The sequence below is a fragment of the Nycticebus coucang genome, chromosome 16, assembly GCF_027406575.1.
Source record: "Nycticebus coucang isolate mNycCou1 chromosome 16, mNycCou1.pri, whole genome shotgun sequence".
Classification (NCBI taxonomy): domain Eukaryota; kingdom Metazoa; phylum Chordata; class Mammalia; order Primates; family Lorisidae; genus Nycticebus; species Nycticebus coucang.
Genome location: NC_069795.1, coordinates 91,942,424 through 91,967,442, shown reverse-complemented (window position 1 = coordinate 91,967,442; position 25,019 = coordinate 91,942,424). Strand labels below are relative to the sequence as shown.

At 39.3% G+C, this 25,019-nt stretch overlaps 1 long non-coding RNA gene across 1 annotated transcript in view; it reads right to left on the bottom strand.

The window, feature by feature from the left end:
• Nucleotides 1–2,090: 2,090 nt before the first annotated feature.
• The window catches only part of LOC128567955 (uncharacterized), a 44,669-nt gene continuing 21,740 nt past the window's right edge, over nt 2,091–25,019 (bottom strand). The window contains exons 2-3 of the long non-coding RNA XR_008374962.1: nt 6,511–6,601; nt 2,091–2,882 (exon numbers count right to left, since the gene is read on the bottom strand). This is a non-coding gene — a long non-coding RNA (uncharacterized LOC128567955). The remainder of the gene's footprint in view (nt 2,883–6,510; nt 6,602–25,019) is intronic.

The following is a 25,019-nucleotide window of genomic DNA, read 5'->3' as shown; positions in this document are numbered from 1 at the left end:
TCAATGATTTAACATATGGATTAAATCTTCCATAAAATGGGTTTAAATATTAAGAGGAAAGCACCTGGCTATATGCATCTGGGTTCCACAGGACATTGTTTTGTTTTAAATGCTTCAAGATGTTCAATAAAATTGACTATGGCCAAACTCATCCCAAGGTGGGCCTGTTGGCCTTCAAACTTATTTCCTAGTATTTCTTACTGGCTCTCTTCTCCCTCCCTCTCTGTTTTTTTTTTTTTTTTTTCTCTCTCTCTCTCTCTCCCCTGCCTCTACTCACATTGGTATTAAATTCCTAAAGCAATATAGAAGTAGCAGCAGCAGATATTAAGACCTAAGATTTACACATGTCAGTGAAGACAAAACGAATTTATCAAGAGTTTCTGTGCAACTAATGTGGTTGATCTTCTAATCTTCTGTGTGGGTTCAGAAGGAGATATTAAAAATATTTAACACCTACAAGTCATGAGCCCACCCAGTCAGAACATACACCATTGCAGGGTCCTGGAAGCCCCTATTTTGATGCAGGAGAGTCATGAGCCCCAGCGTTGGCATCAAGGAGACTGGGACAGTGTGTGTGTGTTTGGGGGTGGGGGCTGTTTATCAACCATTAGAGCAGTATTTCAATATTCTTATACACAGCTGTACCGGGGTGTATTGGCTGAATTTCAACCCCGATTTTATTGTCTCCTGTCCTTCATTGCATGTACTTCTAGGACTTAAGGAAACAAAAGCAGGAGTACTTCCTGGGGAGTTTGGGTGTTGCTCTGGAACCTCCCACTTCTTTCTGTGCAACCCCAATGCGCATCTGCTAAGGCACCAAACATTATTCAAGCTGTTCTCATAGGAATGAATGGTTATTAAAAGTGAGGAATAAGAATTAAACCATAGAAAAGGTAAAATAGGGCGGCGCCTGTGGCTCAGTGAGCAGGGCTCCGGCCCCATATGCCGAGGGTGGCGGGTTCAAACCCAGCCCCTGCCAAAACTGCAACAAAAAAAAATAGCCGGGCGTTGTGGCGGGCGCCTGTAGTCCCAGCTACTCGGGAGGCTGAGGCAAGAGAATCGCCTCAGCCCAGGAGTTGGAGGTTGCTGTGAGCTGTTTGATGCCACGGCACTCTACCGAGGGCAATAAAGTGAAACTCTGTCTCTACAAAAAAAAAAAAAAAGGTAAAATAGTGATTATGGTATTTTAAAAAAAAATTTGTGTAAGGGTAGTTTCTTAGTCTTCACCTCATTTTACTCAAAGTCTTAGTGTTTAGAACTACAGTGTGCATCTGTAGGATAATCTATGAAAATAATGTATTTAACTTTGTTGTATCTTTCCTTTAAGGAGCTAAAATGAATTGTTATAATGATTTCACAGAATTAAACAATTGAGTCATTCCTTGCCACCACCACTCCCAGAAGAGGTAATTCCAGGTCAATATTATAATTCCAATTGGACTTGAAATGAAGATTAATGGTCCACGTGGTGGCTCATGTCTGTAATCCTAGCACTCTGGGATGTCAAAGTGGGTGGACTGCTTGAGTTCAGGAGTTTCAGACCAGCATGAGCTAAAACAAGACCCATATCTACTAGAAGTAGAAAAAACTAGCCACAGATTGTGATGAGCGCCTGTAGTCCTAGCTACTCAGGAAGCTAAGGCAAGAGAATCACCTGAACCCAAGAGTTTGAAGTTGCTGTGAGCTATGATGACACAACACTCTGGGGCAAGAGAGTTAAGATCTGCGTCAAAAAAAAAAAAGCAAGAAAGAAAAATTAATATCAAAGAAAATTTTAAGATCCTGGGGTTCTAACCAATCAAGGCCCAGTTCAAATCAAGTCTCTTGGCTCCAAGACTGCCTTGATTGAATTGCCAAGTAGTCTGACAAGTAACATTCATGTTGGCAGAGGAAGGTGAAGTGTTAAAATTCTGAGACCTCATTCTTTACAGAAGTATGATTGGATGTCCCTTGCATAACTTAGGACACTTCAGAGCTTACAATAAATACACATCAAGCATGGGGTTGGGAAGAGAGACATATTGCTTTTATGGCACTGACAGAAACAGTTTCTATTTAAATACACACAAATATATTTTAAAACATCTGGCACAGAAAGACCAAATGAGAGGGGCAGAAAGTTCTATTCCTTCTAATGCTGCTGTGAGCTAAAATGCAGCAGCTAATTCCATTTCTCCCGAGCATCCTGCCCTCCAGTATGAGATGGCATTTCTGATCAAAAAGTTTATATTCAAGTCTAAAGTACTTTATTTAAACTATCAATTTACACGGTTCATATAATCTATCTTCAGTGTTTTGGTAAAAAAAGTATACCTTATAAGAATTTCAGTACAGTTCCTAAAATTACAATCTCATGTATCTTATTTAATAAAAGGAGATGAAATGTGGGCCTTGGAGTTGGCTGGCAGTTTCCATTCCATTTCGTGGCTGTGTAACTTTGGGCAAATTATTGCGTCTGGCTTCAGATTCTGAAAGGTATGCTAACATCATATGGTGAGGTAGTAAGGACTGAACTTGTAAAGTCTCAGCACAATGACTGCCACAGAGCAGATACGGAGGAGCCCACCCCTCACGGACAGAATTCTTCTCTTTCTCAGCGAACATTTCCCTATAACAATCAAAGACTTTAATGATTACATCACTGTTCTTTCTGCTTCACTGTTGGAATTTCCTCAAAAACAATTTCAATGGAGCTTCAGTAATAATACACAGCCCTTCTTCCTCTTCTTAACCACCTAGACTCTGCCTCCATTCTGGACTGCGCCTGGTCCCTAAGGTCATATTCTCTGATGGCCTTGGAGCTTGGGTCACCATTCCCTGGCACCCTGCTGCCACCTTGTTGATCACCAGCTCTCTCTCAGGTGCAGATGTACTTAGGCCTTCTGTAGAAACAAGAATGAGTTACCAAATCTCATCTTTCATTCACAGAGTTTGACTTTGCCGTGAGCAACTACTAGAAAAGATGAAGAAGAAAACTGTCAAATAAGGCAAAATTTCATAAAGTATTCATAACATTGTATTCATCAAGAGGCAATTGTATTTTTGACTTAATTGCAAATGGAACTAAAGTCTTTCTTGGTTCATATACTTTTTTTCTGTGCTAGTTTTTAATTTATTTAACGAGTACTTACTGAGAACTTCCTATGTGCCGGGTGCAGAGGGATTTAGATATAACTCCTGAATTGAAAATACTTCAGATCAAGTCTTCCTGCCTCTAGTCTCAAAATTCAGTATGCAACAGAATCTCCTGGAGAAATTGTGAACACACAGATTAGTAGTTTACTCCCCCACCTTCTGGTTCAGGAGGTCTGGTTGGTGCTCTGAGAACTTAACATTTTTAACCTGCAGGTGCTGGGCTAGGAAACACTTTGAGACCACTGCTCTAAGCCATGCTTCTAACCCACTTGTCATCCCCATGCTTTCACTTCCTAAAATGGAATCACTCTCTCTATACAGGGATTTGGTTCTCCACTCCATAGATAGGAAAAAGCCTTACCAAACTTTAAGAACTGCCACTCAAGGTTGCTACTTTCCCAGCCTCTCTTCTGATGTTAGATGAGATTTAGTACTCTCCCTATGCTGTACCTTTCTAAGCTTAACTCTAGGCCTACCAAACATTATCCTTTTGAATCACTAGCTTCTTTGGAAGCTAAAAGTCTCAGACTTTTCATTTATTGCAAACAAGAAGAAGAAGAAAAACGGGGGGCGTGGAGAGAAGGGTAGTGTCTTGCCTTTGTAAGTATATTGGCTCACACTGGGCACATAACTCAAGCCTCTGGGAGTAGAAAGAAGGAAGTCACTGTGGAACGGAACCCTGCTGTGAAGACCCAACCGCTGAAAACACTTGTTTAAAAATATAGGTTTGAGTTGATGATATCAATCGCTTTAAATATTCACCCATAGGTTGTTTTTATTTTACAATTACATGTCTGAAGATAGTAACAGGAAAAGAGACATAACTGTGTAAACATTAATATCGCACACAACTGCAAAAAGAGAAACCGGGAATATAAGCTTTTGTTTTCATTTGGCAAGATTACCCTAAAATAACTTACTGTGGTTTTGTTTGAAATCACCAGGCAAAGTTTCAATATGTGGTAATATATAAGGAGGAAGACTAAAAGTACTGTGCCCCTTTTTTACCACATACAGGTAGCACATAACCTACCTATATTGATATGTTTTTTGGGAAATGTTTGTATTAAAAGTAGACACAGAAATAAAGCATTTCTAATTTATCAGGAGGTATCACAAAGAGACGGACTATGTTATTGGATTGCTAAAATCATTGAATTTCGGGAATTGAAAGTAGAAAAGGGAAGAAAGAGAGATTGTAGACAGATAAGACCATGAATAATAAATACCATCTGTGTTTCTTTCTCTGAAAACTATTTTGTTCATAGCTGTTACTTTTGAAAACATCTTGCTGGTGGACAAGCTTCTAATTTAAACACTGTAGGGAGGCAGAAGAAAATATATAAGTTATAAAGACAGACTTAATAAAAATGACTTGGAGATGGGTGATGCCTGTGACTCAAAGAGTAGGGCACTGGCCCCTTATACCAGAGGTGGCGGGTTCAAACCTGGCCCTGGCCAAAATTGTAAAAAAAAAAAAATAATAATATGCCTTGGAGAGAAAGAGAGAGAGAGAGAGAAGGAGCCTGGGGGGCAAGGATAACCCTCTGCTATTCCCGTATGGCATTTGATCGTTTTCTGTTTTTTTTTTTTTTGGTTTTTGGCCGGGGCTGGGTTTGAACCCGCCACCTCCAGCATATGGGACCGGCGCCCTACTCCTTGAGCTACAGGCGCCGCCCTGTTTTCTGTTTTTATTTGTTTGTTTGTTTGTTTTTGAGACAGAGTCTCACTATATCGCCCTTGGTAAAGTACTGTGGCATCACAGCTCACAGCAAACTCTTGGGCTTATGCAATTCTCTTGTCTCAGCCTCCCGAGTAGCTGGGACTACAGGCGCCCGCCATATGCCTGGCTATTTTTTGTTGCAGTTGTCATTGTTGTTTAGCAGGCCTGGGCCAGGTTTGAACCCACCAGTCATGGTGTATGTGGCTAGTGTCCTAACCACTGTGCTGTGGGTGCTGAGCCGCATGTTTGTTTGTTTGTTTGTTTGTTTTGAGGCCGACTCTCACTCTGTCACCTTTGGTTGAGTGCTGTGGCATCATCATATCTCACAGTAACCACAACCTCCTGGGCTTAACTGATCCTCCTACCTCGGTCTGCCGAGTGGCTGGGACTATAGGTGCCTGCCCATACCAGCTACTTTTTTTATTTTTAGTAGAGACAGAGGTCTTGCTCTTGCTCAGCCTGGTCTTGAACTCCTGAGCTCAAGTGATCCACCTGCTTTAGCCTCCCAGACTCCTAGGTTTATAGGCATGAGCCACTGTGCTCAATTATTTGATTTTTAAAAATCTTTTTTTGACAATGGTCTTATTAGAGAGCCCCGGAGTATCTTCCTGCATTATTATAATCTACAGATTATCAGATTGACAGAATGAAAGACTTCTCAATAGCTGCCCCACCAGATGTATCAACAAATATTTTTTAAATACCTCCTAGGTGTAAGGCACTATTCTTAGAGCAGAAGAAGATGAATAAGTATAATCTTAATGTATTATTTTTTATTTTTTTTTAACAACAGAGTCTTATTGTGTTGCCCTCATAGAGTGCTGTGGCATCATAGCTCACAGCAACCTCAAACTCTTGGGTTCAAACAATTCTCTTATCTCAGCCTCCCAAGTAGCTGGGACTACAGGCACCTGCCACAGTGCCCAGCTGTTTTTTATTTTTTATTTTTTATTTTTTTTTGAGACAGAGCCTCAAGCTGTCACCCTGGGCAGAGTGCTGTGGCATCACAGCTCACAGCAATTTCCTATAATCTTAATTTACTAAAGACAGTGGCTTAATCTTTTTAACTGTGACTTTGGGTAGAATCAAATAGGTAGATTTCAAAAATTGTGATGCTGAGGCCATACTTTAATCACATCAGAATGTCTGTGGTATTTGTACATTCCCTTGGCAATTCTAACATGTAAGGCAAGATAAGGAAGCAATGGTCTAGGAGATGAGGGGGAGAGAAGATGAACACAGATAAATAACAAGGCCGGGCATGGTGGCTCACCCCTATAATCCCAGCACTCTGGGAGGCCAAAGCAAGTGGACTGCCTGAGCCCAGGCGTCTGAAACCAGCCTGAGTAAGAGGGAGACCTTGTCTCTAAAAAATAGCCAGATGTTGTGGCAGATGCCTGTAGTCCCATCTACTCTGGAGCTGAGGTAAGAGAATCACCTGAGCCCAAGAGTTGGTTGCTATGAGCTATGATGATGCCACGGCACTCTACCTAAGGTGACAAAGCGGAACTCTGTCTCAAAAAAACAGATAAAATTAGTATGACAGTGATAATGGAATAGTGGTGAAAAATAAATATAGAGGGGATTAGAAAGCATCTATCAGCAAGGGAAGAGTCAGCATTTGAGGAAAGTCATCTAAGATGCTGTCTTACCAGTAGAACATGCACAGCCATGAGGTCCATGGTGGCAGGATGGCGATCCATCACGTGTAAAGGCGGAGATGCCAACAGCGCCTTTATATACCTGAAGAGTAAGTATGAACTCAGCTTTTCCATAAACTTACACTTTTCCACAACTTTTCCCCGATTTAAGTTCAGTTTTACAACTATTTGCACAATCCTAATAGCCCAAATTTCTAGATTTTCCTTTAGGTCTTAAGTTCAAAATATATAAGACATTATTTCAACAACTCTTAGAGTTTTTATTTTATATCCTTACAAAGGATTTGAGGTGACTTACCATTTTGTAGCGCTTAAAAGGTAGCAATTACTTTGAGGTAGAACAGATATCATCTAAGAAAAAGGGCATTATTTTGTCAGGAAGATAAAACAATATTGTTTCTGATACTGAGTACTAAATATAGCCCTGAGATTCCTGGCAGTCAATTCAACAAGGGAAATTCAAAGTCTAATTGTCTTATAAAAGAAGGTATGTAGTTTATTTGAAAAGGCAAATACTATCTTATTGCTAAAGTCTGGGAGGAATGTATCACATATGGAAAGCACATTGCATAACATAATGAAAAATGCCTGTTAAGTCACTTGTTCATTCATAACTTTGTCCCTGACTACTTGGATAACTGGGCTGACTTCATCTCACTCTGGGAGTAAGATCTCCCTAAACATTTTTAATTCACCTCTGTTTGTCAAGATTAATTAGACGAAAGCAACATGCCCATCCTATTTAGAGAAATGCATTCTTATCACAATTGTTCGCTATGGAAGAAAATATCGCCCCTGATCTTACTGCTTTCTAGCTTTGTTGATATATTAGCATACACAGTCTGTAAACTTGTATTTTAATTCCCCTTTGGTGCCAAGAATAATGCTTAAAGAATCATTTGCCCACCTATATTGTTCCAAATGCATCCATTCTTAAAAGAAAACATGAGTAGTAAAACCCTCTTGAAATTTGAGGCATTTGAAGGAGTTATATTCTTAAGGCATTAAGTCACTCTATTAAGGTATGTAAGCAAATTCTTATAAGCTTTCACATGCCAAATTTGGCAAGGGATCATCCATATAAACAATCCTTTGTTTTCACTCCCAAGATATGTACAGGTTTTTACAGAACTCAGATTGATTCTAGCAATTATTTAAAATTCTTCAGAAATACCTTAAATCTCCTATCTTTGTTTCTCAGCAGGGACAATGCCAAAATGCCAACAGCTGAGTACTGTCAGATGAAAAGCCACATCCCTTTTGACAGCCTTTCACACAGAGGCAAACAGCAAATCATATAAATCACACACATCGAGTGTCTCACTCTATACCTCTTGATGGGGAATCCTGTGGTTGACAAAGAGAAGGCGTGAACTTAGGCAATAATTTCTTAAGACTGATTTAATACCCGTCCTACATCCAACAGGTCATGTTTTAAATGGAGGGTTGTACATTTAGGTTTTATTACTGCATCACCTTGTAAGATCACACATCAACTGTCTTGTCACTTTTAATTACAGCTATAGCAGCAAATTATCTCACACCAATCTAAATGTCTACATTTTAAAGCATTACTCTTTATTTGAGAGATATTATCCACAAATGTGCTGAGTTATTTTCTGAGAATGCACCTTATTTTGAAATGTACGCTCTTTTTCTCTCTTTAGCCCAACAGTTTGTCATGCCCCAAACCTGGATACATTCAAGATTTAGTCATTGGACAAGAACAGAAAATTATGGGAACAGTTTCTGATCTGAAATGCACATCAGAACCAACATCTCATTGAATTTTCTAGAATAGAGATGGAAAACACAACTGTATTAGCACAACAGCTATACACACTAATGCTCTTTTATAGAAAAGTAGCTATGGGGCGGCGCCTGTGGCTCAGTGAGTAGGGCGCCGGCCCCATATGCTGAGGGTGGCGGGTTCAAACCCAGCCCCGGCCAAACTGCAACAAAAAAATAGCCGGGTGTTGTGGCGGGCGCCTGTAGTCCCAGCTGCTTGGGAGGCTGAGGCAAGAGAATCGCCTAAGCCCAAGAGTTAGAGGTTGCTGTGAGCCGTGTGATGCCACGGCACTCTACCGGAGGGCGGTACAGTGAGACTCTGTCTCTACAAAAAAAAAAAAAAAAGAAAAGTAGCTATGAACTAATTCATTATGAACATTTCTCTCCAAGAGCGTGAACACTGGTCTCAGAATTCTTTTCAACCAAGGGTGTTACGCAGATATTAACTGATCAAAGGAGCACTGTGTTGAAACTCATTTGCCATCCTTCTCCTAGATCCTCATATTGCTACAGACCTCGGAAGGAACCTAAACCAATGCAACCCAAAAGTGCTTACACCTTCTTTCAGATATTTCCAGCAAGTGACCTATTAGCTTCTTGAATGCTTTCAGCAAGAGGCTGAGTGAACCAGCCATGCACAAAAGGGCCCACAAACCTTTGAGCAAAGAGACTGAATGATTGAACTGATTTCTAAGTGAGTATAAACAACTAGAGAGTTCAGGAGCTGTCCTCCAGTTAGTCTTCTAAGGCTCGCTGTTGGCTCTCATCACAGCTCTTTAAAAATGAAGGTGATGGTAGAGGGAGCGGTGGAGGATACTGCTTTTATTCTTTATTTCCTAAGAACATTTCGTACCTAGGAGTGAACTCTTTGGTATACTCTCTGGCATATTTGCATCCCCAGAAAAGAGTTTGTAGAGCTATCTAAGTGTAGAGCAGTCTGAAATTTTTCTTAATAAAAGGAGAGAGGAGTTGGGAAGAGGCCACAGAGAGGAGTGTAGGGAAGGGGCCGGAGGCTGGTCCCTTGTGGCTGAGTTCTCACCATTATTATCTTTGACCATTCTGTCCCTTTACCTAGTTTCCATGGCCTCAAAACATCTCCTTCCTCTCCTCTCCGTTCAAAATGCTCAATCTGACTGACCTAATTAAAGAAATGTACACAAGGGTATAACTAACTAACTCTTTCAGAAAACATTTGAATTTAAAAGTAAGACTTGCTAGTGCAAAAGAATCTCTAATTTTAAAAGCTACATATCATATAGATTATCATCCCTTACTTCTCTTACTCAAATAAATCACTTAGTGTCCCAGAAAATAAAATCTGTGATATTTGTCACCTTTCACAAATTGTGGCCAAATGCTGCACTTTCATCAAATTTTAAAATAAAATCTGTGTCTTCCAGTGTTCCAGTGTCCATAAATTCCTGAAAATATTAAACGCTTATATTACAAATATTTTACCCAAGAAACTACAAATTCCAAGAAATCATTAGCACTGAGGAAAAACTGTTAATTAAGTAACTTGCTATGTGAGGTTTCTAACTATTCCTCATTCAGTGTAGATATTAAGCAAAGTTTCATTTTTTAATTGAAATGTGTACATAGTCAAAGGCAAAGATACAATCAAAAGAGGAAGTAAGTAATATCTTCATTTCTAAGATCTAAATGATATCATACACTTGCTATATTAGTAAAAGAGACTGCAGTGATTATTCTAGTGTTCTATGTGAATTTTGTTGGCCGAATCACATTTTTAATGGCCAGAGGTATATGGAAATCACAACTGTGAATATATTCCAAAGGTTCTCATACACATGGCACATATACACACATACATATGTATACATACGTGTGTGTGTGACCCAGATACGAAGTGTCTGGGTTCATCTCTGGTTCTCAATTCTATTCTATACATCTACCTGTCATCTGGCAGCTGTTCCAGACATTTGTAGGGCACCTCTTTCTTAAAGTGATTTGGTGAGGCATAAACATTGATGTGATTTAAGATTAATATAAAGCAGTAAAATGGGATAAAGGTTAAATTATGCAAACAGTATTTTTTTAATCGGGGTTTTATTGATTTTATTTTTGTATTAAATCATAAACACATAGATCACGTATACATTAATGCATTTACAGGGTACAATGTGCTGACTTCATACAGAATTAGGAACACTTACATCACACTGGTTAATATATACTTCATCTCATTTATTTAATTATTGTGTTAAGACATGTATACTCTATACTAATAGAGCCAACATGTACCCTTGCATTATGTACCATTGGTGTGATCCCACCATTCACCCTCCCTAGATCTGATCTCCCCCCTCCCCTCCCATCCCCCCTCAGCCCTCCCTCATCTTGGGCCATAGTTGTGATCTATTCTTCATATGAAAGTGTGAGTGATTGTCAATTGGTTTCATAATAGTACTGAGTACATTGGATATCTTTTCTTCCATTCTCGAGATACTTTACTAAGTAGGATATGTTCCAGCTCCATCCATGTAAATATAAAAGAGGTAAAGTCTCGTCTTTTTTAAGGCTGCATAATATTCCATGGTATACATATACCACAATTTGTTAATTCATTCTTGGGTCGATGGACACATGGGCTTCTTCCATAACTTGGCTATTATGAGTTGAGCTGCAATGAACAATCTGGTGCAAATATCTTTGTTATAAAGTGATTTTTGGTCTTTTGGATATACACCTAGTAGAGGAATTGCAGGATCAAATGGCAGGTCTACTTTTAGATCCCTGAGTATTCTCCATACTTTTTTCCAAGAGGGACGTATTAGCTTGAACTCCCACTGTCAGTGCAGAAGTGTTCCCTTTCCACATCCACGCCAACATCTGTAGTTTTGGGGTTTTGTTATGTGAGCCACTCTTACGGGAGTTAGATATCTCAAAGTGGTTTTGATTTGCATTTCTCTGATGATTAAAGATGATGAGCATTTTTTCATGTGTCTGTAGGCCATGCACCTATCATCTTCAGAGAAGCTTCTGTTCAAGTCCCTTGCCCACAATGAAATAGGATTACTTGTTCTTTTCTTATTAATAAGTTTGAGTTCTCTGTGGATTTCTGGTTATCAAACCTGTGTCAGAAGTATAACCTGCAAATATCCTCTCCCATTCTGAGGGCTGTCTGCTTGCTTTACTTACTGTGTTCTTGGCTGTGCAGAAGTTTTTTAGTTTGATCAGATCCCAGTAATGTATTTTTGGTGTTGCTTCAATTCCCCAGGGGGTCCTCCTCATAAAGTATTCTCCCAGGTCAATTTCTTCAAGTGTTTCTCCTGCACTCTCTCCAAGAATCTTTACAGTTTCATCTCTTAAGTTTAAATCTTTTATCCAGTGACAGTTAATTTTTGTTAATGGTGAAAGGTGTGGGTCCAGTTTCAGTCTTCTACAAGTTGTCAGCCAATTCTCCCAGCAGCATTTGTTAAATAGGGAATCTTTCCCCAATTTATATTTTTGATAGGCTTATCAAAGACCAAATGATGATAAGTGTCTGGGTTCATCTCTGGTTCTCAATTCTGTTCCATACATCTACCTCTCTATTTTTGTGCCAATACCATGCTATTTTGATCACTATTGATTTATAGTATAGTTTGAAGTATGGTAGCATGATTCCTCCTGATTTTTTTTTATTTCTGAGTAATGTCTTGGCTATTTGAGGTTTTTTTCTGGTTCCATATAAAACAAAGTACTATTTTTTTCCAGATCTTTAAAGTATGACAGTGGTGCTTTGATAGGGATTGCATTAAATTTTTAAATTGCTTTGGGTAATATGGACATTTTAACAAGTTGATTCTTCCTAGCCATGAGTATGGTATGTTTTTCCATTTGTTAACATCTTCAGCTATTTCTTTACTCAGAGTTTCATAATTCTCTTTATAGAGATCTTTCACGTCCTTTGTTAGGTAAATTCCCAAATATTTCATCTTCTTTGGCACAACTGTAAAGGAAATAGAATCCTTGACTGTTTTTTCAGCTTCCCTATTATTGGTATGTATAAAAGCTACTGATTTGTGAGTATTGATTTTGTATCCTGTATTCCTTGATCACTTCTAAGAGTTTTGTGTTTGAGTCCCTGGGGTTTTACAGGTATAAAATCATATGATCTGCTAAGAGTGAAAGTTTGATCTCCTCTGACCCTGTTTGTATACTCTTGATCACTTTCTCTTGCCTGATTGCAATGGCTAAGACTTCCATTACATTGTTAAAAAGCAGTGGAGACAATGGGCAACCTTTCCTGGTTCCTGATTTGAGTGGAAATGTTTTCAATTTTACTCCATTCAATATGATATTGGCTGTGGGTTTGCTATAGATTGCCTCTATCAGTTTAAGAAAAGTCCCTTCTATACCTATTTTCTTTTTTTTATTTTAATTAAATCATAGCTGTGTACATTAATGCAATCATGGGGTACAATGTGCTGGTTTTATATACAATTTGAAATGTTTTCATGAAACTGGTTAACATAGCCTTCACAGCATTTTCTTAGTTATTGTGTTAAGACATTTATATTTTACAGTTAGTAAATTTCACATGTACTCTTGTAAGAGGCACCGTAGGTGTGGTCCCACCAGTTATCCTCCCCCATCCCCTCCCCACTCTCTCCTTTCCACATATTCTTGGGCTATAATTGGGTTATAGGTTTCATATGAAAGCTATAAATTGGTTTCATAGTAGGACTGAGTACATGGGATACTTTTTCTTCCATTCTTGAGACACTTTGTTAAAAAGAATATGTTCCAGCTCCATCCATGTAAACATGAAAGAGTAAAGTCTCCATCTTTCTTTAAGGCTGCATAATATTCCATGGCATACATATACCACAATTTACTAATCCATTCATGGGTCAATGGGCACTTGGGCTTCTTCTATGATTTAGCAATTATGAATTGGGCTGCAATAAACATTCTGGTACAAATATCTTTGTCATAATGTGATTTTTTTGTCTTCTGGATATATACCTAGTAGAGAAATTGTAGGATCGAATGGCAGGTCTATTTTTAGACCCCTAAATGTTCTCCAAATATCTTTCCAAAAGGAACGTATTAGTTTGCATTCCCACCAGCAGTATAGAAGTGTTCCTTTTCTCCACATCCACGCCCACATCTCTGGTTTTGGGATTTTGTGATGTGGGCTAATCTTACTGGAGTTAGATGATATCTTAAAGTAGTTTTGATTTGCATTTCTCTGATTATTAAGGATGATGAGCATTTTTCATATGTCTGTAGGCCATGCACCTGTCTTCTTCAGAGAAGTTTCCCTTCAAGTCCCTTGTCCACTCTGAGATGGGATCACTTGTTCTTTTCTTGCTAATACATTTGAGTTCTCTGTGGATTCTGGTTATTAAACCTTTGTCGGAAACATAATCTGCAAATATCTTCTCCCATTCTAAGAACTGTCTGCTTGCTTTACTTACTGTGTTCCTGTATACCTATTTTCTTAGGTGTTCTGATCATGAAAGGATATTGTCAAAAGCTTTTTCTGTATCTATTTAGAGAATCATATGGTCTTTGTTTTTTAGTTTGCTTATGTGATGTATTATATTTATAGATTTATGAATATGAGACCAACCTTGAGACCCTGGGATAAAACCCACTCAAGACCAACCTTGAGACCCTGGGACAAAACTCACTTGGTCATGGTGTATAATTCTTTTGATGTGTTGCTGGATTCTGTTTGCTAGGATCTTATTGAATATTTTTGCATGTATGTTCATTAAAGATATTGGTCTATAGTTTTGTTTTCTTGTTAGGTCTTTTCCTGGTTTGGGGATTAGGGTGATATTTGCTTCATAGAAAGTGTTGGGAAGTATTCCTTCTTTTTTGATGTTTTGGAAAAGGTTAAGGAATATAGGTACTAGTTCCTCTTTAAAGGTTTGGTAGAATTCTGATGTGAAGCCATCTAGTCTTGGACTCTTCTTTTTTGGGAGATTTCGTATAGTTGATTCTATTTCAGTACTTGATATAGGTCGGCGTGCTTCCAAGTATTGGTCAATTTCTTTCAGATTTTCATATATCAGAGAATAAAGTTTTTCGTAGTACTCACTAAGGATTTTTTTAATTTCTGAGGTGTCTATTTTTATTTCGCCTTTGTCGTTTCTGATTGATGATACTATGGATTTTATTTTTCTATTTTTGGTTAGGTTCACCAAAGGTTTATTAATTTTGTTGAATTTTTCAGAAAACCAACCTTTTGGTTATTGATCTTTTGAATAATTCTTTTGTTTTTTATTTCATTTAATTCTGCTCTGATTTTAGTTATTTATTTTCTTCTGCTGGGTTTGGGGTTGGAATGTTCTTCCTTTTCCAGTTGCTTAAGATGTCCCATTAAGTTATTGAATTCCTCTCTTTGAGGAAGGCTTGCAATACTATAAATTTCCCTCTTACGACTGCATTTGCAGTATCCCACAGGTTCTGATAATTCTTGTCTTCGTTATTTTTTTGTTCCAAAAATTTGGCAATTTCCTTCTTTTTTTTTTTTTCTTTTTTGCAGAGACAGAGTCTCACTTTACCGCCCTCAGTAGAGTGCCATGACATCACACGGCTCACAGCAACCTCCAAGCTTTTGGGCTTATGCGATTCTCTTGCCTCAGCCTCCCGAGCAGCTGGGACTACAGTCGCCCGCCACAACGCCTGGCTATTTTTTGGTTGTAGTTTGGCCGAGGCCGGGTTTGAACCCGCTACCCTTGGTATACGGGGCTGGCGCCCTACTCACTGAACCACAGGTGCCCCCCAGCAATTTCCTTCTTAATCTCATCTATGACCCAGCTGGCATTCAGCATAAGGTTATTTAGTTTCCATGTCTTCGTATGAATATGCAGATACCTTTTATTGGTGAGTTCAACTTTTATTGCATGATGATCCAAGAAAATGCAAGGAATAATTTCTATACTTCTAAATTTGCTGAGGTTAGACTTGTGACCTAAGATGTGATCAATTTTGGAGGATGTTCCATGGGCTGATGAGAAGAATGTGTATTCAGTTTTGTTAGGATGAAATGTTCTGTAGATGTCTGTTAAATTCAGTTGTTGTATGGTGAAGTTTAAGTCCAAAATTTCTTTGCTTAGTTTCTTATTAGCAGATTTATCAAACACTGCCAGAGGAGTGTTAAAAATCTCCAACTGCTATAGTGCTAAAAGATATTAAATTGCTCATGACTGTTAGGGTCTCCCTTATAAATTGAGGAGCATTCTGGTTGGGCACATAAATGTTAATAATTGACATCTCATCATGTTGAGTGTTTCCCTTAACAAATATGAAGTGACCATCCTTGTCTTTCCTTACTTTTGTTGGTTTAAATCCTATGTATCTGCAAATAAATTTGCCACCCCTGCTTTTTTTCTGATTTCTGTTTGCCTGGATTACAGATGCCCATCACTTCACCCTGAGTCTATATTTATCCTTTAAGTTAAGATGAGATTTTTTTTTTTTATTAAATCATAAGATGAGATGCTTATATGCAGCAGATATCTGGCCTGAGTTTTTGTATCCAGTCAGCCAACCTGTGCCTCTTCACAGTTTATGCTGTTCACATTAATTGAGAGTATTGATAATCCTGATAGTATTTGGGGTGTCAAGTTTTTCAAAAGTCCAGTGGACATTTAGAATCTTTTCACCACTGTGGAAATTGGATTTTGGTCAAGAATTTCAGAGTGAGTTTAGTTTGGTGGTGAAATTGTGCTGGTCATTATGGAAGATGGATCTGAGGATATCCTGAAGAGCTGGTTTGGTTATTGCAAATTTCTTCAATATGAAGCTCAATTTAGCTTGATACAGGATCCCGGGCTGAAAGTTGTTTTGTTTTAGGAGATTAAAGGTTGATGACTATACTCTTCTGGCTTGAAAAGTTTCAGCAGAAAGATCTACAGTCATTCTAATATTCTTCCCCTTGTATGGTATGATTTTCTTATGTCTGGCTGCTTGCAGAATTTTCTCCTTCATATTAACTTTGGCAACGTTAATTACAATGCGTTTAGAAGATGCTTTATTTGGGTTGAGTTGTGCTGAGATTCTGACACTGTCTGCTATCTGAATTTCAGTATCTCTTGCCATGCATGGGAAGTTCTCCTCAATTATCTCTTGGAGTAGAGTGTCTGTGCCTTTCAGACCATCCTCTTCTCATTCAGGGATTCCTATGAGGTGAATGTTTGCTCTTTTGGAGTGGTCCCACAATTTTCTCAGGGAATGATCGGTTTTTGCTCTCCACTTCTCTTCCTCTTTGAGCATTTGGGAGCATTCAAAATCTTTGTCTTCAGTGTCAGAGAGCCTTTCTTCTGCCTTCTCCATTCTGTTACTGAGGGATTCTACTGTATTTCTCAGATCTTTGAGGGCTGCAAATTCTTGCCTCAATGTGTCAAAATCTTTGGTGATTTTGTCTTTGAATTCATTGAATTCTTGAGAGAAATTTTGACTTGCTCCTTGAATTTCTAATTCCATCTTTACCTCCATTCTGTTTATCTTATTTGTGATCTAAATTCTGAATTTAATTTCTGACATCTCAGCCATTTGCTTATGAATGGGATCTTCTGTTCTGTCTCTTTTGTCATTCCTTGGAGGTGTTGACGTACTCTGATTATTCATGTTGCCAGAGTTTTTCCACTGATTCTGCCCCAGGATTATTTTTCACCATTTGGCTAGAGAAGCTGGAAAGGTAAAATCGAATTGAGGGCTCCTGGAGTTGTAGTTAACCAGTCCTTTACCAAAGAACTGGGACTGGTGATTGTGGCTTTTTCCTTAGAGCTTTACAAAGGTCTCATTCAGAACTACAGCCTGAAACTCTGGGCACCTGCTTGGTATGGTGGGGCTAGATGGCATTGACCAGTATTCAGCTAGTCTCTGTCCAATCCTAGTGAATCAGTGGCTTTGGGCTGAAATCTCAGCTGTGGAGATATATAAGCAACTAAGACACCCCGCTCCCCGACAGACGACAACTGGAAGGGGAGAATCCCACACTCCCACAACAACACAATCAGGGTACAACCTTGGTGGGTCCCTGGGTGATTGGCCCAGGTCAAGAGTTCTAAATCAATTATCCCAGTGGACACAAACACCGATGAGGTGGGAAAGTTCAAAAGGTCATCAGCATCTAGGCAGTGGAGGTCCTGCTGGCACCAGTGGAAGGGACTGGGGAGCTGCCACCACCATCAGAGGTAGGGCTGCCACTGTTGGGGGTGGTGCCACCGGTCTGGGGTACTGCTGTATGCAGGTCAGAGGAGCCATTGGGGAGCTGCAGGGCATTACCACCAGCTGCAAGGGTCATGGGAACTGGGTGGGAAGCCAGAGGGTGGAGTCTCTGGCCTTGGGGGCCTCAGGGGTCACAGGATCTGGGTAGGAGTCCCTGGCAGTGGGCTGTAAGTTTCAGGAGCTGGGTGGGGAGCCGAAGGGTGGAGTCACTGGCCTGGGGCCCCAGGTCGCAGAAGCCAGGCAGGAGTTTCCAGTGAGGGCTGTGGGTCACAGGGGCTGGGGGTTGCAGGGGCCAGGCATGAGTCACAGGTCGCAGGTTTCAGGTCACAGAATCCAGGCAGGAGTCACTGGCCATGGGCCACAGGTCACCAGGTCACAAGGGGCAATCATAAGAAGCTGGCCGTGGGCCGCAGGGGTCACCAGAGCTGGGCAGGAGTTGCTGCCACAGGCCGCTGGTCACGGGAGCTCAGTAGGGAGCCAAGCCACCCACCACAGGCTGCCAAGCTGGGACCCAGTGGTCCGCAGTCCCCAGTGGTGGGTAGCAGGACCTGAGCTATGCTCTTTCCAACACAGGACAAGTCTCTCTCCCCTTGTCACTCCTTGCCTCTATTAAAGTTATAGTTTCAGCACAACTGTCCCACAGCTCATGAGGTGCCCTGCCCTAGCAAAAATCTGCCAATGCTGCAGATTTTGCAGGGGGTAGTCTTCCAGACTGCCAGAAGAGGAGGTATGTGTGTGGGGAGGGGGGATTGGGAGTTCAGGAAGGTAGGGAGAATTTTAGATCAACTTTTGGCCCAGGCAAGAGACTGCCTGGGCTTGCAGTAGTTTCTCTCTGTGGAGGGAGTCCCAGCCCTCAGTCTCTTCTCTTTAGTGAAACAAAAGGTCCTCTGTTCTCTACTCGCTTCAAGCTGCTCTCCTGGGGGGGTTGGGGAGGGTGCAGGAAAGGATTCCCGTCCACTTTGGATTGGTTTTGTACCTGAAATTTGTTTCCTTGGAATCCCATCTTGTCACAGTAGGGATGGTACGAACCTATCGATCCTTTCTCTCAGCACAATTCCTGATCTTCCATTTTATTGACTTATTTCTGGCCATTATTTCTCCTCTGGATGGAAGCCTCTGCCGAAAGCTGGTTATAGTCACCCATCTTGCCTCCGTCTCTATACAACCAGTATTAAATCTTGAGTTCTGTTTTGTGTTGAGGAATTCATTCAGCCTTTTACATTGATAACAACAATTAATGGCATGCCTTCAAAGATTAGAAAACAAACTCCTTTGCATCTCAAATAAGCCAAAAATCTTACAGCAGCACAAAGTATGATCACATAGTTTTTGTCATGAAAACATTCATATTTTTCTTTTGCACAAGTGTAATATGATCATATCCCATGTTGAAGGGATAAGAAAATATCAATCTCTGATCAGCTGGCACTTTCAGGGCAGACTCTGGGAGACTTTAACATTCAACAAGTTTGTATGTGTAATACAGCTTCTAACTTTATTTTCCCTGGGGCAGAATGTCCCTTCTGCTACCATGCTAATTCAAAATTAAGAAGTGCGTAGTTGTCCCTATGGCAACAGAATCTCATTTTACCCCCAGTCCATTTCCAACCTGTTACTAAATTACTAAGCACTGGAGCAATACCTCAGAGAGCACAAGGAGATGCTGTTAACATAACGAAACCAAACACCATCCACATTAAACATGTCGTGTCAGCTTGGAAATAAGGATGGAAGAAACCCCTTACTGTCAAATCCCATCCCTCTGACTGACCACCTAACAACTGTCACATTTTCTAAGCTAACAAAGCCAGGGCCTCGATCTATTTAACAAAAATTACTTCCCAGAGGTGGAACTAAATTTCTTTTTTAAATTTCAGATTAATATGCAGGCACAAATGATTAAGTTACAATGTTTGCATTTGTTAGGTAAGGTCCCTGTTGTATTTGTGTCCCGTACCCAGGGGGTGCACCATAGACCCTTACATTGTGCCCATTAGGTGGGAGCACACACATTCCTCCTCCTGCCTCCCCTCTTATCCCTCTCTCCCTTCCCCCAATTTTAATTGAATTGAGTTTTTCTCTTGGGCGGGCATGTATTAGTTTGTCTACTGGCTTCATATTAGTATTGAGTACATCGGATACTTGTTTTTCCACTCTGGAACTAAATTTCTAAGGTCTTTTGTTTGGGCATAGAAATATCTAATACTATGCTCAAAAATGTGTATTTTGACTTTTTCATACCTTCGTTATTCTACGTTAGTGATCGTTGCTTGGCTATATTTTCTTTGGATGCAATTTCTAAGAGTCTATCAGCTATAAAAAGCAATTACATTTCTTTAGAGCATCCAAGAGTCTAGGAGGCCCAGAACAAGATTTTTCCCTCAGTCGTGGTCTTCAAAGGTTCAGCCAAGAGAATTGGGACAGGCTGCATTCCTCACTAATAGTGCACCCCAACACTCTTTAATATCCTGCCGAGAAGAATCTTTCACTTTGAAATTTAAAGTCTCATCTGACAGAGCGCATGCCTGCAGGAGCCTCAATTTATCTGCTCGAGAGGAAGAACAGTGAAATCCAACCTAAGAGAATCCAAACCTTTGTTTCCATGGTGAGGCTTCCAAAAAAGCTGCTGAACATTCGATTCCGTCCACTGTAGTTATGGGGTGTGGGTATATTTAAAAGTCTACCATAAGTTAACACAAAGGCACACAAAACATCAGTCATTTCTACAACCAGAAGCGAGGTCATTGTAGGATGACATCGTAGATATTTACCTTGAAAGGTGCTGGAATTGTGTGCACTTGTTAAGTTAACTCGTCTGAAAAATGAAGGGGTTGAACTAGATGATCTCTAGGGTCCACGTCAGGTCCACACTTTAACTAAGAGGTTAGCTAACTCTAACCTTGAGCAAGTCGCTCAGCTTCACTAATGTGTAAGTTTCTTTCCAGCTCTGAAACCACCCCAAAAATATCTATATAGTTTTAGAAGTTTTAGGGAGTATGCTTTTTCCCTTAAAATAAGCAGATAATTTTAGAAATAAGATTAGTATTCTCTACTCTCTCTAGGAATGAGAGGGGCAGTGAAGGGTAGGAAGCAAATTTTTGTCCCAGTATTTAATTCTATGGGGAAACCAGATGGACAAATCTAACTATGATACAATTCAGATCAGCCAAAAAAGACTAAATGAGGAAAAATTATGGCAATGAAATTTAAAAGAACTGTTGTGAAGAAAAGAATTTCCCCTCCAAAAATTTAAAAAATAAAAAAAATTTTTAAAAAGAAAAAAATTTCTCACTGAAACCAACATCAATGGGTGTTCATCTACTTGCCTTTTTAACATCAAAAATCTCTTCCCTAATCATGTTAAATTCTTCACTGAATACATCAGAGGCTTTTTCAAGAGCCATTCCTTGAACTGGCTCTTCTACTGAGTTTGGGTAGATGTAGGTTCGGTATGAGGTTTCCCTCTAGACTTGGAGGTGTATTAATGGCCCTGAGAATCATACAAGAAAGTGAAATTCCTAAAGGCAAAGCAGTATGATATAATGAAAGGATGTAGGATTTGGGTTTTGAGGATATAAGGAAAACGAAGTTTTCATCCCTGCTCTGTCCTTTTCTAGCTGTGCAGCTGGACAATACTTTTAAATATCTCTGGACTTCAGTTACATTGTGTGTAAAATGGTGATAATACTTTTTTCTCAAATGGTTGTCATAAGGATTAAATGAGCTAATGGGGGTAAGTTGTTAAGACTGATAAATCCTTGAATTACCTGTTGCATTTATTAAATTTCAACTCGACAATCGACCTACAGTGTCAGGTACTGCACAAAGGGCTTTAGATTAGGTGATGAAGAAATTATTCACCATCTCACTGATAGGCTCTCAGTAGGAACAACCCACATGATCACTGGCACCTGAAGAACTGACTTTTCGTGAATTCAATGCTGCCCATGTGCTGCACAGCAAACTCCTTCAAAGGATGAGTACTGTTTACATTGCTCAATCAGACCCTTTGTCAGAGGCATCGTATTCATATCTGTTCAAGAAATATTAACCAACCACTGTATGCAAAACCCAAACGCTTTAGCTATGGTTTTTGCTGGAAAGATGTGTACAGTACCATACGGAGAGAATATATGAACCTACGGGAAATGTCAAGAAAGAGATAATTAAATTTAGGAAATTCCTACTATAGCCTCAGAATTCTGCAAGGACCCCTAAAGGATTAAGAAGTAGAGAAAAATGACATTTTGTGAATTCATTCTAGAAGATGCTATATACCTCATTGCTGAATATCATTCTGATCAACTCCGAAGTACTCCCCTGGGGAAGCTATGCCCTGATGCTGGTGCCCAGTCCGCCCTTCAAAGCACTTTTTCCTAGCTTGAGTTCGTGAACTTCATTGTCACACCTCAACAACAGCATCTCTGATGGTCATTCCAGAAAAAGAGTTCCAACATTGTTTGAAGGGCAGAGCAGGTGTTGACATCCATTTCATACAATCTACAGCTGCTTTTCCCTTGGTCAGATGACAGATAGCCAAGAGACCCACTGTTACTTCTTTTTTTTTTTCCACTATTACTTCTTGTCCCATTTAATTGTACACTTAGACTACAAATGACAAATTCCACCAAAATGCGCCACACTTTTTGGTACTGAGAACACAGCCAAAGTCACAACTACTCAGTCCATTAGAAAAGCACTATTATGAGGTACGGTCACCATTTGACAGTGAACAAAGTAGGGATCTATTCAGATAAGGCCCAGAGTGGACACTGAATAAAAGGCAACAGATCTGGCTCCCCAAAGTGAGGTTATTACCTTAACTATTTCCTATTTCAAAGCAGGAAATAGTGGGGAAGTGTTGGGTCCAGGTATAAAGAAAGAAAGCAGGAGTTGGGAATATGGATGCATTTTTCTGGACATGATAACTTACTCCAGCTAACGTCTCACTCATTAAAGAGCCATATCTATATGGATTGTCTTCTTCCCAATATGTGGCTTTGCAAGTGCCTGCCAAGTATACATTCATTCATAACAAGTATAACCTTTCCAGAAAACAATCTGTGATACATAGATGAATGTACTTTGGATTACAGATTTATACATATATTTATTGATCATTTATTGAGCTTCAACAAAGACCTTAAAGTTCTTCTAGAGTGGTGGTGAAGTCCCAAGACTTTTCTACTAACTACCTCAATGACCTAAAAGTACCAGGAATTTAGAAATACAGTGTATATATAATACAATTCTTTCCCTTCTCTTTCAGTGTCTAATTTCAGCATCTTACCTTTATCCAAAGTTGTCACTATCTAACATGATGTGATCTGGGTTCAATTTAACTCAGTTCTAATAAATCTATCAATCCTGGACCCCTTAAGAAAACATTGCTGAAAAGGTATATATAAAAGGAAACCTTGAGTTTCTGTTTGTAAGATGAGAAAAAAAAATGTAATTTGAAAAATCCTCTAGGTCTTTTCTACAACCCAGCCACCTAAAAGTATTGGTAAGAAAAGATAATTTTAGTAAGTTTCTGTACCAGTGTTAGGTTTCTCCCTACAACTGAAACTCAGAACTTAGCTTTTGCACGGAATATAGTTCTCATCCCCTGCCCTCTAACTCAGTTTGTTGTTTCTAACAAGTTCTTCAGTGGATATTTATTTTTAATTTAATCTACAGGCCCTTTCTCTGCAATTCCAATTCATTTGAGCTATTCCTTTGTGGCTATTATTTTAAAGGTGAAAGTGTTTCAACCACATGGGTTTTTACCGTTTTGTTATTGCTACTGTTGAAAGAATAGAATGGGGACGAAGAAATAGCACTTGTACTGCCTTATAAAGGCAACGATGTGGTGTTGGCTACTTAGATCAGAGAGCCGGACAATGTGTCCCGGATGCAGGCTGCGGAGTGCTAATCCACATTGTATTATGAGACTTAATAAGGGGCTTAAAATTTTCTCACTGAAATTCAAAATTATAAGACATCTCTTTGGGATTAAAAAGTCCTGCTACATTGGCAGTGGCTATTGATGACCTGCCTACCTTTGATCCAACCATTCTAGTCCTTGCTGTATCTAGAGAAACTTTCATATTTATGCATAAAGAGACATGCAAAAGATTTTAAAGCAACATAAACAATTCTGACAATAAATACCCATAATTAACAGAGGAATGGATCTATCATGTCATATTCATACAACTGATAAAGTAAGATGAATTAACTAGAGCTATGTGAATCAATAGAAAAAATATAATTTGAAGCAAAAGAGGTTAACATTTGTACAAGGATGGCTTCACTATATATGTTACCACGTATATACACTTGAAAAATCATGCAAAATACTATTATCTAGTGATTATTGATACAAACACATGTAGTAAGAGCATAAAATCAGTCTAGTATAGTAAGTGCAGTAACAGAGGGGTACCCAGGATAGGCTTTGCCTATCCATACCTATAAAAGTAAATTTCTTAAAAAATAATTCAAAGCAGAGATGGCAAAGGTTTAGAAAGTTGAATAAGAGTATGCAATCTTACCAATACAGTGTTGTACTTTTCTTTATTTGTTGTACTTTATATTTTGTTTTTAAAAAATTGAAGAATAAGAACAAAAACCTCCTGGTCTCACTGAATTTAAATTTTGAAAAATTTTATGTGTCACATCTCTTTGTCTTTTTTTCTTCTATTCTGGTTTTAACGCCCCCACAAGGACATGCAGGAACTTTAGAAAAAGATTTCATAACAGTTCTTCAAAGAAAATAAATATGAAGCAAAAAACAAGAATCTTCTGCAGTTCCAACCAGATTATTATTTTCCACTTTGCCAATTTTTAGATGAGAGGGCACTTATCACAAATGTAGGAATTAAAGAATTTGCAGTCTCCCCAAAAGATAAAAGCCCAGAAACAGCTGAGAGTGGATGTCTATTTTCTACTCAGTCATTGCTAGGAGCTGTAACTTCTTGAGTCTGGTTAAACTCATTTAAATTTCGCATCTCCCATCAGAGTCGTTCAGAATAACTTCAGATTCTCTTTGGGCACACGTGCACTGCTTATTTTCATCTGTGTCCACTATTAAGACTGTTCAATAGTTGCCCCTGGGGCTACAGGGTAAAATGTGCTATTCTTGTGGAAATAAAAATGGAAGTTTACCTCCTTTTACCTGTAGGGAAAACTGAATCCACATAAATCACCCTATAATTGGCCAGTCTGGCCCCAGGAAGTTTTCGTTTGCAGATGAAGGTTTTCTACCTAATCAATATAAACTTTGAAAATAATCACAAAGCCATCAATCTAGAGATTCCTCTTATTAAATATATATTTTCAGTGGTTACCTTCCTCTATTCTCTTATTTTTATTTCTGAGGAGCTCAGGGTCATGGGGCCTTTAATAGAATGGAAAATTTCCCAACCAGCAATAATCCAGGAAGACATCAAAAACACCCAGACAGAATGAGGCTAATGTTTCCTCACCAGGTGTCTAGCCTCTTAATCTAGTGATAATATCACATTCCAAAGGAA